At 35.5% G+C, this 25,331-nt stretch overlaps 1 long non-coding RNA gene across 1 annotated transcript; it reads left to right on the forward strand.

The window, feature by feature from the left end:
* The first annotated feature begins 5,171 nt into the window (after window positions 1-5,171).
* On the forward strand, window positions 5,172-25,103 carry LOC138137604 (uncharacterized). The gene is made up of 3 exons (XR_011161805.1): window positions 5,172-5,330; window positions 23,672-23,983; window positions 24,961-25,103. It is a non-coding gene; the product is annotated as an uncharacterized lncRNA (long non-coding RNA).
* The last annotated feature ends 228 nt before the right edge of the window (window positions 25,104-25,331 follow it).

A 25,331-nucleotide genomic window follows, 5' to 3' on the forward strand; every position in this document is an offset into this window, starting at 1 on the left:
TGATCTGGCAGAACGATAAGGTGCCGTGCAACCAACCATTTTAAGAAATTTTTCTCTTTTGAATTTGGCGCTTGACCGATATTTGAAGCTTGATAGTAAACAGTTGATGCTGCCAACAGAAAATGTAACTCTCAAAAACTCCCCTAGGAACCAGGATCGAGCCTACTTTCCCTTATATACCACTCTACTCCCTAGAATTCGAACTTTTAGGGAAATAACGTTTTTTATGTTGTGTGTAACTAGAATTTTCAAAAGTTATTTTGAATGCCTAAGGTTGGTTACTTTGAATTGAGAGATTAAATCCAAATAAATATGCCGCCAGTAACCAAAATTGATTGTGAAACGAAAAATCATCTATCACTTAGCGAGAAATTAGTCATTTTCAACTGTTACAATTAATTTGCTGTCTTACATTTTTGGGATATCTTTTGTTTGTCACCAGAAACTACATAGCCTCCAACGTCCAACCTAACCAAATTTATGGCAACCTAGTAACGAACATCCCTAAATCCTAGGGAGTAATCCATTTTTGACACGAGAGTATGTACTATTGGAGACAAAATACTTTGGTCGTCATTTTTCTGTCACTTCAAAACAAATTAATGTAAACCAAGCATTAACGTCAAGTCAATAGTGATGACAATTTCAAATTATTGACTTTTCTCTTGTCAAAAATATGGCACCATCCACCATTCAAAAATTTAGAATCATCTCCCTTGATTCTGGGGGTTGTCCATGGGCCAAATTGCCTTGTGGAAACCTTTTCAATTTTTCCTCCTTGGAATATCTCCTTCAGTTGTCCATTTTTCGGTATTTGACATTTTGCAATGATACGTTTGACAGTGACAGTGGTTGACAGTAGTAAAAAATAAGGTTAACCGTCCTAATGCTTGCTTTACAACTTTATGTCAGTCAACTGACTTTGACGACCAAAGTAATTTGTCCCAATAGTACCTAATTATATTAAAATTAATGTAATATTATATGAATGATAAACAAAACATTTCAAGTTAAACTAATGTAATGCATTTTTTGTTTTTAAATAAAGACAGTAAAGACATATGAAAAGATTTTTTGTTAATCAGTTTACAAGTAAAATTTAGAAATGACAGTTTTTTTTACATTTTTTGTTTGACAAAAGAACAATTCAACTTGAACTTGCAAATATTTCGTCTAATTTAATGAACGTTATCAGTGTATGTCACGTTTGTTATAGATTAATTACTACGAAACGAGGTTTAGGAATATTAAAATGAAACTGAATAAATTAAATTCTCGGTAACAAAAATTTAAGATGAATAACTTCCCCAAAAGGCACCCGTTTGCTAGCACTCTGCGGCGATCACTCAAACTACACTTTGTGCTCTTTTTAAATTCGAACAGAAATCTATGTATTGTGCGTCGAAGCTCGTTCAGATGACGCTGCAAACGCAACACCTGAATCAAGCCTCCCAGCGAGACCAACATAAAGATCATTTGAAGCACTTCTCACGATTTATTTATCAATAATTGCACGAAATATTTAATAATTAAATTATCCTTATTAAAAAAGGCTCGAAAAAAGCGAAATAACGAAACTAGTACCCAATATTTAACCGGTGTCAGTGTGGTGTAACACGAGTCGCCCATTTGCACGGATATCAAAATCTAAATAGCAAGTTGGCAAGATTTGTAAATTGTAAGTTTGAAAATTGTCATTTTACTGTAACTGCAGCAAAAGAAAATAAATGAGTTCACGGTTGATTTTTTTTTTGTGATGGCCCAGTTGGCGACCTCGACTTCGTCTCGGTCTTCAATCTTAACACAAAAAGTCTCACTTCTACTCTTAATGATATAATCTATGTATTATATCTATTATAATGTACTATCGCGGCCAAAATACTTTGGTCGTCAATGTGACATAAATGACATTCAATTGTAAAGCAAACTTTAGGATGTTTAACCTTATTTTTTACTACTGTCAAAATTGTTTTAATCTATCAGTGTCATACAGGTGGGGTAAATCCCAGCTGCGGAGGCAGGGTTCAAACGCAAAAGATCAACATGGTCGCGGTTTAGACAACCTTCAGAAGCAAGTAAGACGATTCTATATTAATCAAAAACTGAAGGTGCCATATTTTTGACAAGAATAATTTGAAATTGTCATGTATATTGACATTAATACTTGATTTACATTTGAAGTGTCAAAAAGTGACGACCAAAGTATTTTGGCCGCGATAGTACGACTCTGAAAAATGTTTCACACAGACTGCCGAATGTTTTGTTAATGTAAATGATTCCCTATGAATGAATTATTTAAATCCATTTTTGTTTGATTTCATTATCTTCGGGAAAAGAAAACATGGTCATGTATGCACTGGAGGTTCGGACATTGGTACTTGCGTAATTGCTGGAGCAATTAAATAAGTACGCAACATTTATTAGCCATAATGAAAAAGTAGAAGTTTATTTACTTCTTTACTCTTGAGATTTATTAAACTTGGGCTCTGGTTACCAAAAACATCGTCTTTTTTTATAACTCAGGTTTACGGAGCCGCATCCCTTTTTGTAGAGGGAAAGGAGAGGAGTTAACCAAACGAACACATTTGGAGCGTGAACGAAAGTGAACGAGATTCGGAAAGGATACATCTTTCATTCCCCCCGAAGGGGGGCGAGCTGCTGAGGTTCCCAGAGCCTTTTCAGTCAAACGAGCTTCGGCCAGCGTCACTTATTTATTGGAAAGTTGGAACCAAACACGACACGAACGGAGCCCGCTGATTGGCGGTCAATGAGAGATCAGAGTGCCCAGAGCGCAACGGTGCCCAAGTGACACAACCAATAAGAGCATTCATGTTTTAACGTTTACCTACAAATTATCGCGCGTTCAAATGAAATCCTGGGCTGGGAAGGCGTTGGAAACCGTCAATTGTTGTGCTTTTTTAACGCGTAGATTAATTGGAACATGTTGACAGCTAACCTAAAATTTAGAGCCAAAAAAATCTTTCTTTTTTTTCTTTTTTTGTAATGTTTTACAATTAAAAATAGAATAACTTATTGTATTCTCAATTTGGTTGTAGGTCGTAAAATTTTATTGCATATTATGAGCGATTAACGGGCACAATGGTTGGGTTTGGAAAGGTTGGGAAGCGGCGCGTGTCGTTTGTCGTAGAATGCAAATATACAAAATGTATACTTGCTTTCAAAACTTTCGCGTACACATTCAAAATCAAGTAACAACAATTTTGCAAAATTTAAGCAGTGTGAACGGGTAATTTTGAGATTAGGTTAAAGGTGACATTGACAGCAATTAAAAAAATTAAGATCGGTCTTGTACTCACGGTTCCTTCTTGTTCCCACCTCTTCTTTACTTATTATCTGTAGAACAGTGCTTTTATTTAGCCCATTATGAGTAGCAACCCTACTTATGGACCACTCCTCTTCTAATTTGGAAAGCATCAAAACTTTATCTTGCTCTGTCAGTCGAGGCATTTTGACTTTTCAAAAGTTTAAATGTCAGAATTGATTAATTACAACCCTGATTTAAAACAGCGAAAAATAGGTGTACGGGAAAGTTTTGAAAGCAAGTGTACAATACAACCCTGCTTAAAATATTACCTGCTAGTGGTAAACTAGGAGGTATAGTACCATAAAATTTTACGACCTACAACCAAATTGAAAACACAGTAACGATTCCTATTCTCGAAGCAAATATCAAAGGGCACCCTTTGCTGAAAACAAACATGTTCAATTATGTCCCGATCAAACGTAAACTATAAAGTGTGGTCGCTGAACAGATGGAGTACGTAATAAAAAAAAGGATGTGGTGGTAGTTGCGCAGAACGATATATGCCGAAGCCAGTTTCACAATGAGTCAGGTTCTTTGCCATTTATCATTCTCATAAGAATATGATATAGTTGACAGAGCGAGAAAAAAGTTGCATTCATTAACGTGCACATCTTCTCCAAACATGAACACGTGGTCAAACTGCCGAAGGGATGTTAAAATTAATGAGATGCCGTCAAGTAATTTTTGTGGATGTACATCAGGCTTTCAAAAATATGCGCACGTTTTGAATAGGTAAGCCAATTGGAGGCTGCTGTTTAATACGCGGGCACTAGGAGGCGGTTTTATTACTCCATCTATTCAGCGACCACACTTGAAAGTCATTCGCCTATTCAGCCCAAGATTTCATTTGAACGCGCGATATCACTATCACTGAAATTCACTAGTGATTTCCACACATCCAAACTATTATTTTAACATGTTAAAACTGCTGGAAACAAACTTTATGTAACCAAAATATTGGGAAAATCAAAGAACGATTTGCATGGCACGCCATCATTGCTGTTCAAGCCGGCCTACTTGTGTGAGCATACACTACTTTGCACCACCGTGCGGACCAATGACTGAGAAGTGGGTGGAGTTTAATAGCGGCGCCACTTTAAAAAAAAGGTAATGTCAGGTGTTTCAACCGAGTACTGTGGCCAAGCGCATAGCGCGACACTTTACATTCGCGAGGTCCCGGGTTCTAACCTCGGTGCCGCCTGACCAGGTGTGGGTTTTTTTCAGAGATTTCCCCACACCGTTAGACATTGCGGTATGTCTAATATCACAGATAAGGCGAATGCTGGGTCAGTATCAACCTCTCAGTACCTACCACCTTCCTTCCGAACCCATCCTCACCGTACCGATCCCGAATCTTCCCGTCATTGTCAGTGTGGCTGAAGAGGCTCTGGAAAGCCTCAGCAGCCCGCCCCCCTTCGGGGGAGAATAAAAAATGTAGGTGTTTCATATAAAAAGATGACTGCCAATAATTCGTATAAAATACATTTCTTAAAAAGGATGGAGGACAGAAAAACACAAATTTCATCACAAACTACAGTAAAAGTAAAATGTCAACTGTTTATTTTGATTCTTGACTTCATCTGCTAAGGGGGTAGGGTCCGTCTCTCCACCAACCTCAACTGACGGACCATTTTTGCCCATAACCATACTAAAAATTTAGAAATAAACCATATCGCTTCTCCTTCCTTATTAAAATAATAGGTACCAATGCGTCTGCTTCTCTATCTTTCTAAAGCATGGTCAGATCGCGTGACTTAAATGAATGTCGAGGCCTGTTATTACCTATTATTATTTACGTAAGTCCCGGTCCCGGCAATTTGTTTGTCTTTATTCGTCCGTGGTCCGTCTCATTTCTCGACCACATTCGTTTGTGAATTGTCTCTAGTGAAACACCCATGTTGAGTAGTGACGGTTGAAAATGACAGTCTTGGTAATAGTAGTTAACTATTATAGTTACATTGTTGTTGTTGCAACCGAAAGCATGAACTGGGGCACCGAGCTCTGGGTAAGTCTGGCCGACCAAAACTTTATTTTTCCACCGGAGAAACTCCTATACATCACCTCGCCGTCTCCAGCATAACTGCACTTTGCGATAAGCAGCAAGCAGCCCGTTTGATTATTATCGTCAGTTGATAATGCCACGGCCAACTCTTATTATCTGCGACCGCACGACCAGAAGGTGAGGTCATAGTATAAATTTTTTTTTGCGCTTGGACCGAAACGGTCAAATTCTTGAACCTGTATGACTCAGGTGAATCAGTGTGATTGTGATGGTTCGCAGGTGTGTCAGGATTCAGATCTCAGGGGGCCGCGTCTGGAACATCATTTGAATCTAGACGGCCTTTTTTCTGAGCATCGTGGTCAGTTGCACGAAACACAAAACTATAAAGTATTCATTTTAAATGTTGGGTTTGTAATAAAACTTGCCTGCTTTGACTCAGTGAATCTAAAACTGTGTTCAATATACAGGATGATTCTAAAATAAGTTTGGAAAAAACCGGTAATTGGTAATGATGAGAAGAAGTCATAGACAAAAAAAATTTCTTATAAAAGTGTTTTCGTTTTCGAGATACAAATGATTGAAAATTTGGTAAAAATGCCTAGTACGCTGCTGAGTTAAAGGCGATTACCTGATTATTGGTGCGATTCTGTTTTAAAATTTACCAATATTGCTATATAACAAGGTTGTAGTTGCTATGATATGAAGCTGTTGATTGGTTTGATCTATGTAAAATCAATGTTGTTCAGTAACAATATTGCTACATTTTGAAACAGAATCGCACTAAATCTTGGTAGTTTAAAACAATAATACTCAAAGGTGCCCGTCAGTCACAAACGTAACCTTACTCCTCTCGATCATTTCCATAATAGTTATTTATGTATTAAGGGCGTAATGAAGGCGTTTGTGGCCCGCGGCGTGACATTGGGGCCCGAGACGTCAGTCGAGGGCCATAACACGGTAAGGGCCACAAACGCCAATTATGCCCGTGGTACATACAAAATTTTATGTCCGGTCGAAGTTTTGAATTTTATAATAATTTAGGTAGATTCAATTTTAAAATAACGACACAAAAATCAGGAAGGTGGAATAAGCCAGTTATTGTTATTACTGTAGTAACGGCATAAACAAGGGCCATAAAGAACTTTACAGCCCGGGGCCATAATATACTGAATTACGCCCTAAAAACTAGTCCATAAGTAGGCAAAATTCGCCCGATCGGACATAAAAACATTTACAAAGCAGTGTGTTTGCACCTACGACTTTATTGTGGAGTTGCTGAAACCATGGTTCCTAATGAAATGAACAATTTCGGACAAATGTTCCTTACCTATTCATAGGCGTTGAAAATACAAGGATACTTCAAATATATTTTGTATATGTCTTCGCATTGTGCGGCAAATGGCACGTGCCGTTTCCCAACCTTTTCAAACCCAACCATTGTGCCCGTTAATCGCTCATAATATGCAATAAAATTTTACGACCTACAACCAAATTGAGAAAACAGTACAGTAGTTACAGCCGCCCGCAAAAGAATCGAGCCGACCCTCTGCAAGGAAATAATCACCAATCCATATTTCGACAAAGGGACCTGACCACTGTCATAAGCTCATAAATTTAATCTCCAACATTTTCAGGCAGTTCGATATACGAGGACAGTACCATTAGTTTTTGTCTTTTATTTAACCGGTGTTGACTGACAAATGAAAAACTGTAGAGTTTTTATTGTGCATTTCAACGTTTAATGACGAATATAATTCGGTTTCATTTTTTTTTAATTGTTATACAATGACGTTTATTGGTTAAAAAATCGTATGATTACGAATAACAAATAAACAAAAATTAATACGCTAAAAAGATTTTCACTTATAATCTCCCAAGTGAGTAGATTTATTATGAAAAAAATTTCCAGTAATTAATCTACTCACAAGGGTTGATTCGATAAGAAAATCGCACGACAAAAAGAAAAATTTAAACAAAAACCATATAATTTTCCTTAAATCAAAATCCCAAATTTTCTATAGTCGTCTTTGAAATATGTTGTGTCAACCGCATAAACAATAAATTATAAAATGTATCATTCAGGTTTTGGAGATTACAGCGTTTAAAAATTATCGGGTGTTTATTTAAATTTCCGCTCAAAGTTGGTGTGAAGAGTCGATTGTGAACGCACCATTCGTGTAAAAACACAAATAACGGTAAGATTTAAACAACTGATTTGTGATCCGTAATCCGTAGTGCGTTTACAATCGACTCTTCTACCCCAAATTTGACCGGAAATTTAAATGAACACCCGATAGATAAAATTAAAACAAAAAATACAAAACGAAGCAAGGCCAATGTGTGGTGCCAGTTTCAATAGTTCTTAAAAGAGCGCAACGTCAAGTTGGATAGTTTCTTGATTCTACTATGCTGTTGAAGGGGTGGACTGGAAACATGAAACGCAAAAATGGGGACAATTATGAAGGCTGTTATAAAACTAATGTGGAACTCCACAGCCAAACTGTTAAAAGAAAAATTATCAAAAAATTAGCGCTTATTAATTTTACTTGGGTATGTAACATGTAAAATATCAGAAAATTTTTGAGTTGCTAGGCAGTTATTAAAAGTTCTAATTCATTCATTGGCTGATTTTGAGTGCCGTGCGATTTTCTATTGAAATCTTTAAATAAAGAAACTCCAGCTAGATGTAAACTATGACAATAAACTTGACTTTTTTTAAAAGCAATAAAGAAATTTACTATAAATAAAACTATGTACAGAAAAATAAAAATTAAATTAGATTACCACCAAAATAAATACATAGTAATACATAATAGATATTAATAGCAAACTAAACATTCTTCCTGGTGAAATCGTGCTAATACAACTATCCATTTTACCCAAGACTGTAAAATCTTGCCTGGCTGAATCGGGGATTTCCGTTAGGGACAAATAATGGTTGTCTTGTTAAAATTATTCTAAAAATCTCGATTTTCGAAAATTTAATTTTTACATTATACCGGGTGCCCCAAAATTCACGGAGTAGCTTAGCAGTACGTTGTTAAGTAGTCATTAAAATATCAGGTAAAAATGTTTTAAAAAAATCAATCTTCTTTTTCCAAGAAGAAATAGACCTGTTCGTTACAGTAAATGTGGCAATATTTTTTTATATGTAGTACCTAGTTTATTTAATGAGTTCGTGTGTAAATTGGGCTTTTTTTGGCATGAGTGGGCCCACAATTGAAAAGTTGTGACATTTATCAAAATCTGTTCACACAGGAGAAAATAATTTTCCAATTCTGACAGTGTCGAACAAAAAAAAATTCTATGTATCCCAATAGTTTGCAAATATTTCATTTATGTTGTATCCATGGCTATGAGAGAGAAAAATCAAAGCCATGTTGCCATATGTTATTTGAGGTAAAACGAACATAAAATTACTACTTGAAAATGCTGGAAATAATAAAGAAAATAATTATAAACCTGATTACAGTCGAAATCTTTTTTAATATTTAACATAAACGATGGGATGTAACATACAGAATAGAAACCGAGAGGACTAATTCATTTCTATTTATTTTATTCGAATAACTTAACAACCACACCTTTCAGCTGAAGAACAAGAAAACAAATAATATCAAAAACAAAACAGCAATAAAACAAACAAAAAAGGATTAACACACAATTAAATCTATGTGATTTCAATTGAATAAATGATTTGTTATCTAACTGCATTTATATTTATTTCATTCATACATAACCAAATTTAGCTATTTAGCAATAGCGAAGGATTGCCCGGTCCGCTAGTAATTTATAAAAAATACCTAGAGACCAGGCCCGCGCTAAAGGGCATATCAATGATTTTCGGTAAGGAACATTTTTCTGCCTGGGAATTCTATTATAAAACAACTTGTCACAGGTAGTTCGGAGAAGGATTTAGTTACCTACATTTGCAAATTATTTCTTGTAGTAATTTTAGTTCAGTATGGTTTGCTTTGGTGAATAAAAGTATGTTTCCGCTTTTGGTCTTTTATTTTCGCTAATAAGAACACAAGTAGTGTAAGATACAAATAAGTTTCATTAAAAATTAAATGGCACAATTGTTCACTATTTCTGTTGCGTTTCTTTAATATTGATCTTAATCAATTTTCGATCGTTACACATGAATTTATCATTACATGGGATAAAATACTCGTAATTGAAAAATAAATAAGACTCAGGTAAAAGCAGAATTCACTATTTTGTAATCGATATACCAAAATTTACAACTATGTCATAAAACCCTCAATGGTAAAAAAGCAAGACTCTCCATTTACGGCACCTAACAGCTAGAACTTGTTCAAACAGTAAAAGAAACATAAGCCCTGATTAATTTATTATATGGGTGACCCGTAGGTCGAATGTTATGAATAAAAAAGGTTGTAACTTAACAACGACATTACTCTTTGAATCTTAGATACAGAAAATGTTTTTACAAAATATAAATTTACAGTGGTGGCAAGAAACTACCTCAGGGTGGGAGATAGCAACCCCCTCTTATATAAGCGGTCAGGTACCTGCACCTGTACATAGGATCGTACATAGGATTGTACATGTTCCCGCCCTTGAAGCTATCAGGGTTCAAGTACATAATGAGTCCGAAAGCTTATACAATACATAAACTTGAATATAATAATTGATAATGAGAACAATTACGTATGTAACACATAAACCTAATAATTGTTACTGGATTAAAGCAGTGATATAGAGTATAAATACATGAGTATGAAGACAAGATGAATAACAAAAGGAAAACAATTACATATCATGGCTGAAAAACGAAGAATGAGGTTTACAATGCAGTCTTATTTACACTTCACTAGTCACTATATGTACACTACACTGTCCCTTCTTCGACGGGTAAAGGACACACCTTACGCAGCGAGCGCTTGAGAAGCCCTTGACTTGTCCTGACAGTGACGACTCTCACGTGGCCGTCGTTTCCTGGGTGGGTTTCGACGATTCTGCCAATTTTCCACATCAGAGGTGGGGTGTTGTCTTCAACGAGGATTACCGTGGCACCCTCTAAGTCGGCTGCTGTGGGTGCTTCCTTGTACCATTTTTGACGATTCTGTAGAGAAGTGAGGTACTCGCGATTCCATCGCTTCCAAAAATGGGCTCGAATCTTCTCTATCAGTTGCCACCTGGACAAACGATTCGTTGGGGCCTCGTTCCAATCCTGTTCCGGGAATGTGGTGTGTGGCTCTCCTATCAGGAAGTGGAAAGGAGTCAGGACTTCCAGGTCGTTAGGGTCTGAGGTTAGAGGAGTTAACGGTCTAGAGTTCAGGCAGGCTTCAATTCGCACTAAGAGTGTGTACTCATTTTGTGTTAACAGTGAATTGCCGAGTACCTTTTTTAAATGGGATTTGATCGATTTTACGTTGGCTTCCCATAGGCCACCCATATGGGGTGATTTGGCTGGTATGAAATGCCAGTTTATACCTATGTTCGTTAACTCGGTATAAATTTTGTTTTGAGTTTCTTGTTTTTTAAGGAAATTACGTAATTCTTTTAATTCGTTATTGGCACCCACAAAATTGGTACCATTGTCACTATACAAGTTGTGTGGATGACCACGCCTGCTTATGAATCGTCTTAACGCGCCAAGAAATTCTTGAGTGGTCAAGTCCGTCACAAGTTCTATGTGAATTGCCTTCGTGACAAAGCATATGAATAAGGCTATATATGCCTTGTTTAGTTTTTTACCCCGGCCTCTAATTTCTCGGATATAAAATGGACCAGCATAGTCGACACCCGTTGTTGCAAAGGGGCGCGCAGGTTGTACTCTGTGATTGGGCAGGTTACCCATTTTGAATTTTGCCGCTACCGGTTTGGCCTTAAAACACTTATGGCATTGATGTAACACTTGTCGTATAACACTGCGTGACGATACGATCCAATATTTTTGGCGCAGTGCCGCTAAAGTGCCCTGGGGGCCGGCATGAAGCTGTTGTTCATGAGTGTACTTTATTATTAACTTAGTGACAAAATTGTTTTTTGGTAATAATATGGGATATTTGATGTCATTGCTGATATTTGCGTTTTTTAACCTTCCGCCGACGCGTATGATATTTGAACTGTCAAGGAACGGGTTTAAAGAAACTAATTTAGAATTGTCGCTTAGCGGTTTTCCGTTTTTTAACGCTAGAATTTCGTTTTGAAATTCAGATTTTTGAAGAAGCTGTACAATTGTCATAGTGGCTGTTTTTAGTTCGATTGTTGATAAATTTGATTCCAAATTTTTATCTTGATTTCGACAGTTCTTTATAAACCTGAGCGTCCACGCCGTAACTCGTTGTAATTTTTTAAATTCTGAGAATTTTTTGAGAAATTCTATTTCGACGTTCAAGTTGCAAATTAGGGTGGGTGCTCGTGATTCTATAATTTCCACTTGACTACCATTTATGTGTGATTGTGGCCATTGCCTTTCGTCATTTTTTAAGAATGGTGGTCCGGTAAACCACATTTTGTTTTTAATTATTTCTGTAGGATAAGCACCTCGACTTAGAATATCAGCCGCATTGTTTTCGGTTCGAACGTGACGCCAGTCTTGAGGTGAAGTTAAAGAAATTATTTCTGCAACGCGATTACTCACAAAAGTTTTTAGTGAGTTGGGTGAGGTGTTGATCCAAGCAAGAACGATACTTGAATCAGTCCACAAAATTTGACGTGAGAAATTGAGAGTCATATTGTTTTTGACTTTGGTGATTAGTCGCGCAAGTAGCAGGGCGCCACAAAGCTCTAATCGCGGTAGCGTGATGGTTTTTAAGGGGGCAACGCGGGATTTTGCACATATTAATCTGATGTCGTACTCTTTCGATTCATTATACGTTCGCAGATATATGGCGGCCCCGTAGCCTAATTGTGATGCGTCACAAAATGCGTGCAGTTCTATGACTTTGCTTTGTGAACAAGGGTATATCAAACGCGGAATTTTTTATGTTTTATATGGATTAATTCGTTTGTGATCGTTGTCCACGCAGAATGAATAGACATCGGAACCGCTTCGTCCCATCCCAATTTGACTGCCCATAGTTGCTGTAAAATTATTTTTGCCTTCATTATTACGGGACCGATGAGCCCAAGCGGGTCGAATATTTGCGACGTAACCGAGAGGATTATGCGTTTGGTTACCTTTCGCGGAATGTCGTCTAGGTTTGTATTGTAATTTAATATGTCCGTATTAGGATTCCAAAATAAGCCTAGAATTTTTGTGTGTTCGTTTTTGTTTAATTGAACGGTTAAGTTGGGATCATTGTTTTCGTTAGTAGGCAAAGCTCTGATATCATTTGATTGAAATTTGCGTAATTCGAATTGCCCTTGCTTAAGTATGTGGGTGATATCTTCTCTGAGTTTTACTAATTCCGTTATCGAATCCGCCCCTGTCAGGAGATCGTCCATATAAAAATTGTTTTTAATAATTTCGCAGGCCTTAGGAAATTTACTTGCATTGATATCGGCCAGTTCCTTTAAACAACGCGTCGCTATGAAACTTGCGGGTTTCGTTCCGTACGTTAAAGTTGTCAAGGCATATGTGCGTACCGGCTCTGTTGACTCGTCACGCCAAAAAATTAATTGATGATTTGTATCTTCTGGGTGTATCAAAATTTGTCGATACATTTTAGCAATATCGGCATTTAATGCATATTTGAAAGTTCTGAACCCTAAAACTATAGAGAATAAATCGCGCTGGATTGAAGCTCCGCACATTAAGGCTGTTGCCTAGTGGTTGGCCAAGCAATGGTAAAGCGCGCTAAACGGATTCTAATTATTTTTCCACAGTTTTATGTTTGAAGCTATGGTGACTATATTTTTTGTTAAACATTAACGTATCTCACCGGGCTACTGTCTCAGTTTTTTGAAAAATCGCTTCATTCTTTATAAAAAAATTAATAACGTCTTTCAGTAATTCTAGTTATTTTTGCTCAATTTTTCATTTAGAGACTATTTAAAAAGTGCATTGGATTCAGAAGAACGTATCTCATGGGGCTACTGTCTCAGTTTTTGGAAAAACAAATTAGATTGGAAGCAAAAAAATAAACAAAAGCCTCAACAAAACGCGTAAAATTCGGTTATTAGGCAGTCCACTATACTTCTCAACTACCTGCAGCCCCTGGAGGTCGTAAACTTGGGTTGACATAATCACTACTTAACGCCCGCAATGCAACTTTTGTTGGGAAGATAAAGTACTTGCACTGAGCTCACGGGAACACCCTCGGGGCAGGCCCGGCGTGCCGCGATGGTCAACTTATGAATCCCATTTTAAAAATATACCTGAAAGGAGATGGCCGGATTGCCGCGGTGCGGTATCATAACCTTTTTATCTTTTTAACAAAGTAAACCAATCACTAATTCTAATAATAGCGAGTAATTAAAATACCTAATACCTACATATAACACTTTTTTTGATCGAGCACCAATTATACAGATGTCCCAAAAAAAAAGACGAGTCCATAGCTCCCTTATTTATCGGACGATTTTAATTATCTATACACCAAATTAATTTGTTGTGAGTAGGCTACAAGATGGCCTACTAAATTCACGTAAAGCCCTAACGACTTCAAGGTTAAACTCTCAAATATTTTTTGTCTTTTTCACTTTTCAATATCAGATTTGATGTATAAAAATAAAACAGCCCGTTAGGTGTTGCTTAGTGACACTTTCCGGCTCTGATATTGTTATTATAACTCACTTACCGGACTCAAATTGATGATGCAATTGAACATCAACCGGATAGTATGAAATAAAAATTTAAACTATGTACCGGGTGTCCCATCACTTATGACAAGCACGAAAATGACTTTAAAACTAAATTATATTTATATGAAAGTATTATAGATGCATAAATACTGTTCACCGCCACAAAAATTGGGTATTGTATTTTTACCAAGTAAAGATTTATTGGACATGACCTTCATAAATGTGACTTTTGTAATGTAACTAAATTAAAGGTGCTTTTACAAATGCACAGCTCACTTGATGAACATTTATATGAAATCAGTTATAAAGATATCAGAGATACGAAAAATCTGACACTGTCAAAGTCATAGCCTTTACATTTGTATTAATCATTGTCCGTTATTTTCTTCAAAAGAATTTTCTGCAAGTAAAAGATTCAATCACTAAAGTGCACAGATAAATACATCCAAACTACAAGAAATAAGAAAATCTAAAATTTGCCAACAAATTTGTTCACAATACGAAGATTTAATGCTCTTGTAAAATGCTAATTTTATGACTGACGGGTCTCGAGAGGGTACCTGCTGCAGTGTTTGACCGATCCAAGAATTCTGAATACTTCTGCAACTTGAACTACACCTCGCCCAAAAGTTTTATTACTGTGCAACAGCCTTAAGGGTGCTGTGAAGTAAAATAAAATTCTGGTTTCGTGCAATGTGGGTTGCATACTCTGCAAACGCTGGATCTACCATGACGTCTGTCAATAATGGGTTTGCCGGGACCCTTCTCAGCGGGAGTTATTGTCACAAAATGCACGTAATAAATACAGCGGCACTTCGTATTTTTACAAGGGTAATCTCCAAGCCTTACTGTTCAACGCCTGAATTTTGCTCTTCGTAGGACTGTAATGGCAGTAAAATTAGAATAGGATGCAGTTTATGCTAATCTGAATACCTACCTGCCGGAGAAGAGGATTATAAACCTCTTTTGTTGAATTCAAGAAAAGTATATTTTTGCACAGTACCCAAGTTTTCTGGCAAAAATATTGTTCAATGTTGAACCCACATTACCCTCGAAAAATAAAATTGTTGTATTGAACATGATTGTACCTATAATTCCTTAGTTTATTTATCTGCACGTTAATAAGTAATATTTGTACTAGTAAATGATCCATATAAAACTCCTTCAATTTTGATAACATTTTTAAATAAAATTCTTCATTTTGATATATAATTGTTCCTGTACAACTTACAGTCAATTGGAAAAAAATCGAGTACATCAAATTTCCTAAAGTTTAATTCATCCTTTTTGTTGTTAATTTTGATGTTAGCGAGACAAGCAATAGTATAAAAAAAAGCAAATGCAGGCATATGAAATGTCATACCAATGTCAACAACGAGTATACCACACGCACACAGTTGCCACATAGAATTTCGTACATCATCACTCAATAGTCAATAGTATGAATCGTTTCTTTTGAGTGAAAACCGGTTGTTTTTCAGCTCACAATATTTAATTTTCATATTCAAAATTACTTCCTTCGGTGTGAAATTTTTATTTTTTATTTAATTTCCACTATTCCATTGTCACCTATGAATTTATAATACTAGGCACACAAAAAAATTTCAATGAAGCAATAGGTATAATGTATTCCAACTTTAAAAAAACGATGCTTGGCCATGACAATCTGTATATCTGAAGAAAAGTTTGGTTAGGAATTTTGAAAATTTTGAAGTCACGATGTTGCCATACTTATGTTACGTTTTTTTACGAATCGATTAAAAGAAATTAATAGAGAACCAGAGTGTGTCCGAATTGTCGAAGTTAAACTGTATACAGTTTAGAATTTAATCGAATACAAATTCATTGTTCTCGCATTGAAAATGTCCATCAATCGCATCGCTACTTAGAATTTACAGTTCCAGTAACCATCACCGAAGTTTCCACGAATTATTTATTCATATTTAGTCAGTGTAAGTGCTTTCCGACAAATTTATGACATTATACCTAGTTACCGTTCCCTTGCCCCTGACGAAGCGGTGCCGGTGATCGTTGAACAGAAACAGCTGGACTGTAGGACGAAGATACGATGTGATCAAGAATGACTGAATCTGTTGGTAACAATAAAAGTTGGCAAATTTGATATTTACCAAGAAAGGTTCATTTTTGTAATAGCAAAAATATAACTGACATAACCAAAAATGTTCTTAATGTCGTCTCAAGTTAAAAAATCCTGTCAGTGCCAACTACGAGACAAAAAACACCGGTACTTTTCAATTGTTTCATTGCCAACAGACTCAGTCATTGTTGATCAGTGATCACGCTGTAGTATACTCCGTACGCTGATAAATTGCACGTTTTTAAATTCTAGTTCCAAAACATCCATTCGAACAAAGTTTCAGGAAACGTGTTTTGTTATAAACTGTTGTTGAAATTCCTGATTCTTCGAGGAAGAATGTTATAATAAATGTTTTTCTATTTGCGTCGGTGACAGATCTGTTACAATACCAAAATCAGAATCGTAACACCTGAAAGCGGTTCTATAATAGGGGTAGTACAATTTACTAAAGTCTAGAGGATTCTGGCAGCATCAGCAAATACGCGCTAATATCCCAAAGCCGACAAAGGTTTCAATTGTTTTTTGCCAACCATCATAAAATTTTCCAGAATTTTAAAATTCTTACTTTTGATTTAAAAACGGCTCGAAAGGTGCAAAATAGAAAAAATAGTATTAAAAAACCCGTTTCATGAGGCGTTTATTCCATTCGTCCTTTATAAAACTCGCGCTTTGCGATTCGTTTTATAAACTTGGACTCATGAAATAAACACTTCCTTATGAAACTCGTTTTTTAATATAGGTACTATTTTTGGGCGCTATTCTACTTTTGACTGCATTGAATTTATTTGTGTCTCATACCATCATTATTAGAATAATAACTTTGTAATTCGTCGAGGAAACGAGGCTTTCACGACCGATCTGTTCCAAAATGAGAGTTTAGTTTCTGGGTATTTTCTGTCAGGTAGAAATGCAAATAGACGGTCAACAATCCTGGAAACCAGCGGAATCTTATAATTCAATTCTAAATAAATTTGTTGGGGGTAAAAGAATAAATTTTTCTTTAAAAGGATTTTATGAAGGTAGATGCTATGCTGCAACAATTAGTTATCATACAAAAGGTCAATTTATTTCTACGATATCTCAGGAATTAAATAATGGTAATATAGGAAAATATACAATGGAATATAGTGAGAAAGTAAATAAATTACGTCAAAACAGAAAGGTAACGGGTCGAAAAGTTAAAAATCGTGCTTGCAGCACCGATTCAGATTATGGTCAAAACTGTGAGGCATTTAGTGCGATTCTGTTTCAAAATTTAGCAAGATTGTTATTGAACAATATTGATTTTGCACAGATCCAACCAATCAACAGCTTCATATCATAGCAACTGCAACATTGTTATATAGCAATATTCGTAAATTTTAAAACAGAATCGCACCAATTACCAGAATTTCCAGACATGTCTACGGATAAATATGAAAATGCAAAGATTAAATTTTTGAATGAGGTTTCTAGCGTCAACATTTCTGATATAGAACAAAAAACTCGAGGGCAAAATTCAAATCCTGAATGGTATAGAGAACAATCATTTCGACTTATGGTTAGTAAATTCGGGAAAATTTGTAAAATGCGTTTAAATACTGACACTGCAAATACGGTAAATGAAATTTTATATTCAGAAAGATCATCCACTCGAAATTCTGTACCTAAACCACTGTTACATGGAATGCAAAATGAAGAAAAAGTAAAAGAAAAATTCCGCACGTGAAATAACAATTGAAGAAGGTATAAAAAATAAGATTATTGATTATTTAACAATAGATGACGAAAAGTATATAAAATTAAAAACATCTCACCCGTATTATTATCAAGTACAAGGTCAATTGCACGTCACCAATCGCAATATTTGTTACTTCGTTGTTTACACTCCAACAAAAGAGAAATTCAATTCGGATTTAAAATACTGCATAATTAAAAAAGACGATAGATTCTGGTGTGAAAATATGGACAATCACTTGGAAGAATTTTATTTTGGGGCTTTACGTAGTAGATCCTAGACATAAAAGAGGACAGCCGATTAGAAGAATACTAAAAAAAGAGTTATAATTTTCCATGGTTTAATCTTCTAAATTTAATTCAATTCTAATTTCTAGTCATTTAGATAAGGAATAAATAAATTTATTAAAATTTTTATATCAGTTTTCGAAAAACAGATTTTTGTTAAAATAATAATACATTTTTTATAATTAAAGAAAGTTGATAAGTCGCACTAATTTAATGGAGATAGGGCTATTGCTGAGGCCTTCATAAGAGCCAACCCATCAATTAGAGTACCTCTGAGGTGATGTGGAAAACCCTTGTGAAATTATTTTATCATATTGACCAATACCTCCTACTGCGTGCTGTTAGTAGCTGACCAAATTCTAGTAATAACGACATGGATATTATGTACCTCCTTGTTTACGCGCTTTACTTACCGCAAACATTTGGAAGAGTCGTTTCACTTATTACCTGCTGAGACCCTCATAAATCTACCCTCTTATTGTAAGTTGTGTTGCCTATTTCTTATTTTATTTTAAAAGTCGTTATCTATAAATTCTATCTTTGCTTACAAAATATCACCTTAAACAAAAATCTACGATTGTAGCTGAATAGATAACATTAACAGCTACACATTGAGTGTAATTTCAATATAAAAATCTTATTTTCGAGGGAGTTATGACGATTCCCGTTTTTAGCATTAATACGGTTTTTTTCAAATATACAAATATTTAAAAAAATCTGTCAACGTAGCGTCACTGATACAGATATTACCAATATGTAGACACATCGACCGCTTTTTCAAAGTTAAAAATGTGGGCTGAAACACGATCCGCGTTTGCACCATTTTCCTCGATTTTGCCTAGTAGTTCACAGCACCCTTAAGTTGTCGTTCAAACTAAGACCATTTGTTGTTTTTGCCGAACCGTCAAAGACTACTCTGAGCCGTGTTGTTGAACTTGATTCTTTCATAACTACGTGGTGTGAAAGATAAACTGCATCGTTTTTAGGGGTGGTTTTAATTAATTGCATATGATTTAATTGAAGATACTCTTGGATGAATTTTGAGTATTCGATTTTTAATTCTGGGTTTTTTGAGAATTTTCTTTCTGTGTTATAGAAGCGCTTTAGTGCCAGATTTTTTGATTCACCAATGTTAAGTTTGTTGTTTTTGATGGGTAATTTTATTATGAAGCGACCGTTGACGTCGCGACTGGTATTAGCCTTAAAGTGGTTTTCACAATGAATTTCTTCGGAAGATAATGTTTGTCCTTCTTGGGAATCTATACCTGTGTTTTCGATTTCCCAGAATTTACAAACTTTATCTTCTAAAGTGCTGTTACAGACTGATGTTATAGCCAAATTGCAAGCCGTGCTATTTATTGCAGGTCTGTTTTGGTTATTTCTATTGTTATACGGGCCGCCTGCAATAAACCCAAAGTGAGTTTTCTGCAGCACTAATCCCGTCGGTAAGGTGATTTGACCGATGCATAATAAGGACCAAAAGACACCGCCGCCTAATAATAAATCTACTTCACCGCTTTCGTAGAATTTTGGGTCTGCAAGTTGAACATTTGTTGGAATTTCCAGAGTTGAGGGATTTAGTGAAGTTAACGGTAAATGTTCTGTTATTTTATCTACCACAATGCATTTGATTTTGTTTAGGGTGTAATCATTGTAACTAGATTTTAGATTAATAAGAACCGATTGCGTGGCGCTACTGACAGTACCGTTTAGACCCCTGATTTCAAAATTTTCGGGGAGTGATTTGAGTCCTAGTTTTGCAAACATGTTTTTGGTTATGCAATTTGACATGGATCCAGGGTCTAAAAATAATCGGCAAGGTTGATACCGACCCTTTGAGTTTTTTACTAGAACAATTGCGGTTGCTAGCACTACAGTGTTATTTACTTGAGATTTGGATAGTGAATGATTGTTTAGAGTTAGTGCTGAGTCGCCTTGTTCTTGATTTTCAGTTGCTGTTGATTGATTTGTGTTTTCGATGTGCAATAGGGAGTTGTGTTTCTTATTGCAATAACGGCATTTAGTTGTATTACGACAAGCTGATGTCGCGTGATTGTTTCGTAGGCAGTTTAGACACAATTTCATTAATCTGGCCTTTTCATTTCTACTTTGGATTGATAAGTTTAAAAATTCTGTGCATTGATAAATTGAGTGATTTGCTTTTTTACAGTAAATACACAGGTTTGAATTTTGATTCGTTGCAGCCAAGGCGACCGTACTTTTGTTTGGTTGAGTCGATTTTTGAAACGAGGTATTTGATGATTGCGCTTGGTTGGACGATTTGTTAGAGATGCTGTTTAGCGATTCCAAAACCGTGCAACGTTTTTCCAGGAAGTTTATGAACTGACCGTAGGTAGGCACCTTTGTGTCGAGAGAAGTTTGCCAGTCCTTTTTTGTGTTGTAATCCAATTTTTCTGTTATTATTGGGATTATCAACGCGTCCCACGATTCAACTTGAATTTTTAACGTCTTTAGCGCCGCGATATTTGATGTCAATGTATCTAATAATTCGCGTAGCGCGGTCCGTGATTGTTTGTTCATAGTTGGAGCGTTCAAAATGGATGTGACGTGATCTTGTACAATTAGGCGCGTGTTTTTGAACCGGTTTTCCAAAATTTCCCACGCTTTTTCGTAATTTTCGTCATCTATTGGTAACGACTCGATCGCGCGTAAGGCTTCTTCTCGAAGACACGATTTCAAATACTGAAGCCTTTGTCTGTTGTTCAGACCTTTGTTTTCGTGGATGACGGACTTGAAACTGTTTTCGAAATTCGTCCAATTTTTATAATTACCCGCAAATGTGCCTAAATTGATTACTGGAAGATTGAGGGGTATGTCGCTTACCGACGCCGGTACCGTTTTAGTTTCAGGATTAGAGGCTGAATTTATTATGTCCATCATGTCCGCCATTACATCGCAGTACTTGTTCTCGAAAGCAATTCTCGACTCGCGATGTGCAATTTTCATTTCCTGACATTTTGAATCTAGAGTTTCGAATTCATATTGAGTTTCCTCAAATTCCCTTCTAATGCCCTCAAGAATTTGTTGGCGCGCCTTTAAACGACTAATGCTAGTATTTGCTGGATCAAAGTTTTGTACATATTCTTCTAATCTGGTTAGTTTGTCCTGAATGGTATTTAGAATAAGTTTTACCTCGTCAATTCGCGTCATTTTTGTTTTTGAATATGTTTATGAATAGATTTATTGTTGTATTATTGATCTTTTCTGAATGATTATTATGTTTGAATGAGTTGAGTTTGAATTGTGGATCTTAGTGCGAACTGAACCGTGTTGGATTGTTGAATGAAATTGTAAAAGTTGGGAGAAGAGACACACACTGACCTGACGACGTGATGGACCCGCTGGTGATGCTGGAGGACCTGCCTTGGACGTTGTCTTGGGGGTTGCGTCTTCTTGAGCGGACTTTCTCGGGGTGGCGGTTACTTTTCGAAGTATTTCTGTCCACTGCTGCCGATGAAGCTCGCGAATGAATTTTTGTTGGTTTAGACTTTTTCGCACTTAGACCCGGCTCGAAGGACCAATGGATGACCCGTAGGTCGAATGTTATGAATAAAAAAGGGTTGTAACTTAACAACGACTTTACTCTTTGAATCTTAGATACAGAAAATGTTTTTACAAAATATAAATTTACAGTGGTGGCAAGAAACTACCTCAGGGTGGGAGATAGCAACCCCCTCTTATATAAGCGGTCAGGTACCTGCACCTGTACATAGGATCGTACATAGGATTGTACATTATACTTGACGATTATTTCACGATTATTGAGATTCTTACTTACGGCTGAAAATTTTATTTAAAATTTGTTTGGCCATTTTAACCTCCCCGCCCCAATGTTGTTTTAGTTTTGTTTAATAAAGATACTTTACCTCTGCAAATTTACCCAGAATTTTCTTACCTATTGTAACGATCTATTTTATTACGTTCATTATTACAATCATTTTGATTTTTTCTATCAAGCACACTGGTTATTCAATTCATCATATTAAAATCAAAAATTTCGTTAACATCTATCCATCACTGTAACTCTTTCGTGATAATTTTATAATGCTGAACAAAATAAATTGGTGATTATTTTTTAAAGCAAACTCTTTATAGTAACTAATAAATACGTTTCACATTTTTTAAAATAATGCGAATTGTGTCAATTTGTTGTAATAATGCATTAATCGAGATTGGGAATGGCATCAGCTTTGCAAATCAATGCGAAGTTCAAGTCAATTGTATTATATTACTACTTACTGATTTTTTTTTTTTTTTATTAGCTCTATAATTCAATTTTTTTTTTGAGACATTTTTTCTATTTTTCGTTACAAAACTAAAAAAACCACCAACACTATTCTACCTAGAAAATACAACCGGCAACGTTGTATGCTTATAGTTGACTTTTGACATGGGGGAAATAGAAATGTTTGATTAGGATGATGCCAAAGATACGTTATGAAAACTATATTATAAATAAAAATTCGATTTGTTGTAATCTTGTGTTTTTTAAAAGATTTCGTTGTTTTTACGGCACTCGCTTTTTGACATAATAAAGAGATCGATCAAAAGGTCTAGCTGGCATCCTAGTAATATAAAAGTTACCATTTGGACATTTAGTGTAATTTTAATTTTACCAACTTAATTCAACAGGTGGTAGTTTTTAAATTTTAGCACGGCTAATACACATACATATTTTTATAGTTTTACTGAACGTCGGCCGTTACAAATCACATTTATTGCAATCGAATTAAATCAATAATTTTTAAATATAGAGACAGACAAACTCTAGGGATATCTAAGAAAAGAAACATTTTTAATTCAGAAGCGTCTAATTCTCTAAGTAATGACCAAAAATTAATGAAACAACCCTCGTATACCAAACTGTCCAAAATAGTTGCAGGCTAGATTTACGAGTTTATGACAGGTTATTATTCTCTTGCAGCCGGGTAGGCTCGATTCTTTTGCGGGCGGCTGTACCAATTCAATGAAAATCTGCCGCTTTCGTAATTTATGGTGCTATGCGCTTACAACTTAACCCAACATATAAAATGAATGCTCTATAGTGCAAATTGCTTTGTAAGGTTGGGATTAATTGACGTAAGACAGACGGAAAAACGGAAATTAAAAAAAAATTGGCAGAGACCACCGATGCTTTAAAGTATGAAGCTTGATAATGTAGTACTCGGCGGAGAAAAGTGCTACCAATTCAATAATAAAAAAGTTAGTAATGTTAATTTAATTAATTAATTCGTTACAAAAATGTTGTACCTAACGGTAGATAAATAACTATTGTACGTCATACAGAAGTAAAGTAATATTACAGTCTTGATGTAATTGTCAATATCTGCGCCACTACTGTAATTATTTTACTCCCTTGATAAGTAACAAAATGGCATGTAACTGATCCTCAATCTTTTTGGATTCATTCAGAAAAGTGACAACAAGTAATAATTAACAAAATTGTCATTCATTCGTTGATTAACTAATGAATTATTTTTATTTTGTCTTGATTTATTTTCAGATTTTCATCGGGTTTGCAGATAAAAACACCTAAAACGAGCATTTGTTGAAAGTTATTAAAAATACGGAACCCCAAACATGGACAATAATGATAATCATAATAAAATTTCTAATGAAATGAAGCAACACTGTGACAACAAAGGGAAGTTGAAGGTGGACGAACGAAACTAAGTTGCAGAAAAAGTGTATTAAAGAAGTGAAGCAACAAGATTCCCCTTGCAGTGGTAGAAATTATGAGCATAATGGGGAAACTCCAAATTTATGGAAGAAGAGAGTTACTCCTGAAAAGCAGAAAGAGAAAAGAATTTCTATGGTACGAATTTAATTAAGTAGTGTTTTTTTAAATTTGCCATCGAAGTAGGCGTTGGAGAATCGATTGAGATCGCACCACTCGTATAAAAGCGTAACATTTCAACAGCTGATCCGTGATCCGTAACCTGTATAGTGCGTTCACAATCGACAGTTCAAAGCCTACTTCGACGCCAAATTAAAAAAAAACACCCGTTATGTTTGTGTATAAATTGCTTACTAGATTCTTTAAAGACATGGAAAGAGTGGCAAATGAGACAAAAAGAACAGTTTTATTTAACGTAACCTTTGGACAAAAATTAATTTTGAGTAGTAACGAGCATTCAAAAAAATTGTGCCAAAATATGCGACCCTGTCGTTTTAATTGGTGTGCTTCCTTCAGATACATAATCTTATTTTGATATTATCATTTTAACATCAATGGAATCATCAATTTCAAGTCAAATACTGTGATTTTTTTTCTACGTTGTGGTGCAATCCTGGTCACGCCACCAATTTATTTTTTTCTTTTTTGTAATTTTCCACGATGAAGCGTTTTGCTTCTAATTTGCAATGCTAGCACATTTCACAAAAATTTGAGTATGCTAATAAAAGTTACTTAATCTGGAGAACATTAATTTGGTGTTTCTCTCAATTTTAAATTTGCCAACATCAAATTCCTTAATTCAATTAACCCCTGAGTTTAACTGAAATTCCCAGAATGTCGAAAGAGTGTTTTATTGCAACGTTTTTCCCCATGAATATTACTTACTCCTGTACCTAGATTTATCCCACGGACGCGTACAATTTCAAAAAAGGTCAACAAATTGAATTGAATTACTACCTTGAAGGATTATTGTGCCGACAAACACATTAAGAAACATAAAATAAAAACTAACAAAAATTCCGCTTTCAGAAAAATTCAGTTCAATTAAAATTTGTACATATATTTATAATTACGTAATTTATTTCAGAATTGTCTCAGTTTTCTTTAATTTTCAGTTTGCAACAACCAGGAAGTGCTTTGGTTCTTCAAGTCAGCTCCGATTTGATTCTTACAAGAAAAGAGCTGGAACCACAGATCTCGGCAAGGACTATGAAAAACTGATGTGCGCTCTGTTCGCTTTAAAATTCAGCACAAGTGATATTGTGGCAGATTTCGAGATGAAAACCAAGAGTGACGATTATGGAGACTTCGACGACGTGGCGCTAAAAGTGACTTTTGTGGATGGACAATCGCAAATGTTTCTCTTGCAACTGAAACATTCTGAGAATATGAAAAAAGTTACCGAAAAAAAGTTTGCGGCGGAAAGTGGCGACTTCAGCTTACCAAAGTATATAAAATCTATTAGAAAATTTGAAAACACTGAAAA

This window comes from Tenebrio molitor, chromosome 8, assembly GCF_963966145.1.
Source record: "Tenebrio molitor chromosome 8, icTenMoli1.1, whole genome shotgun sequence".
Taxonomy (NCBI): domain Eukaryota; kingdom Metazoa; phylum Arthropoda; class Insecta; order Coleoptera; family Tenebrionidae; genus Tenebrio; species Tenebrio molitor.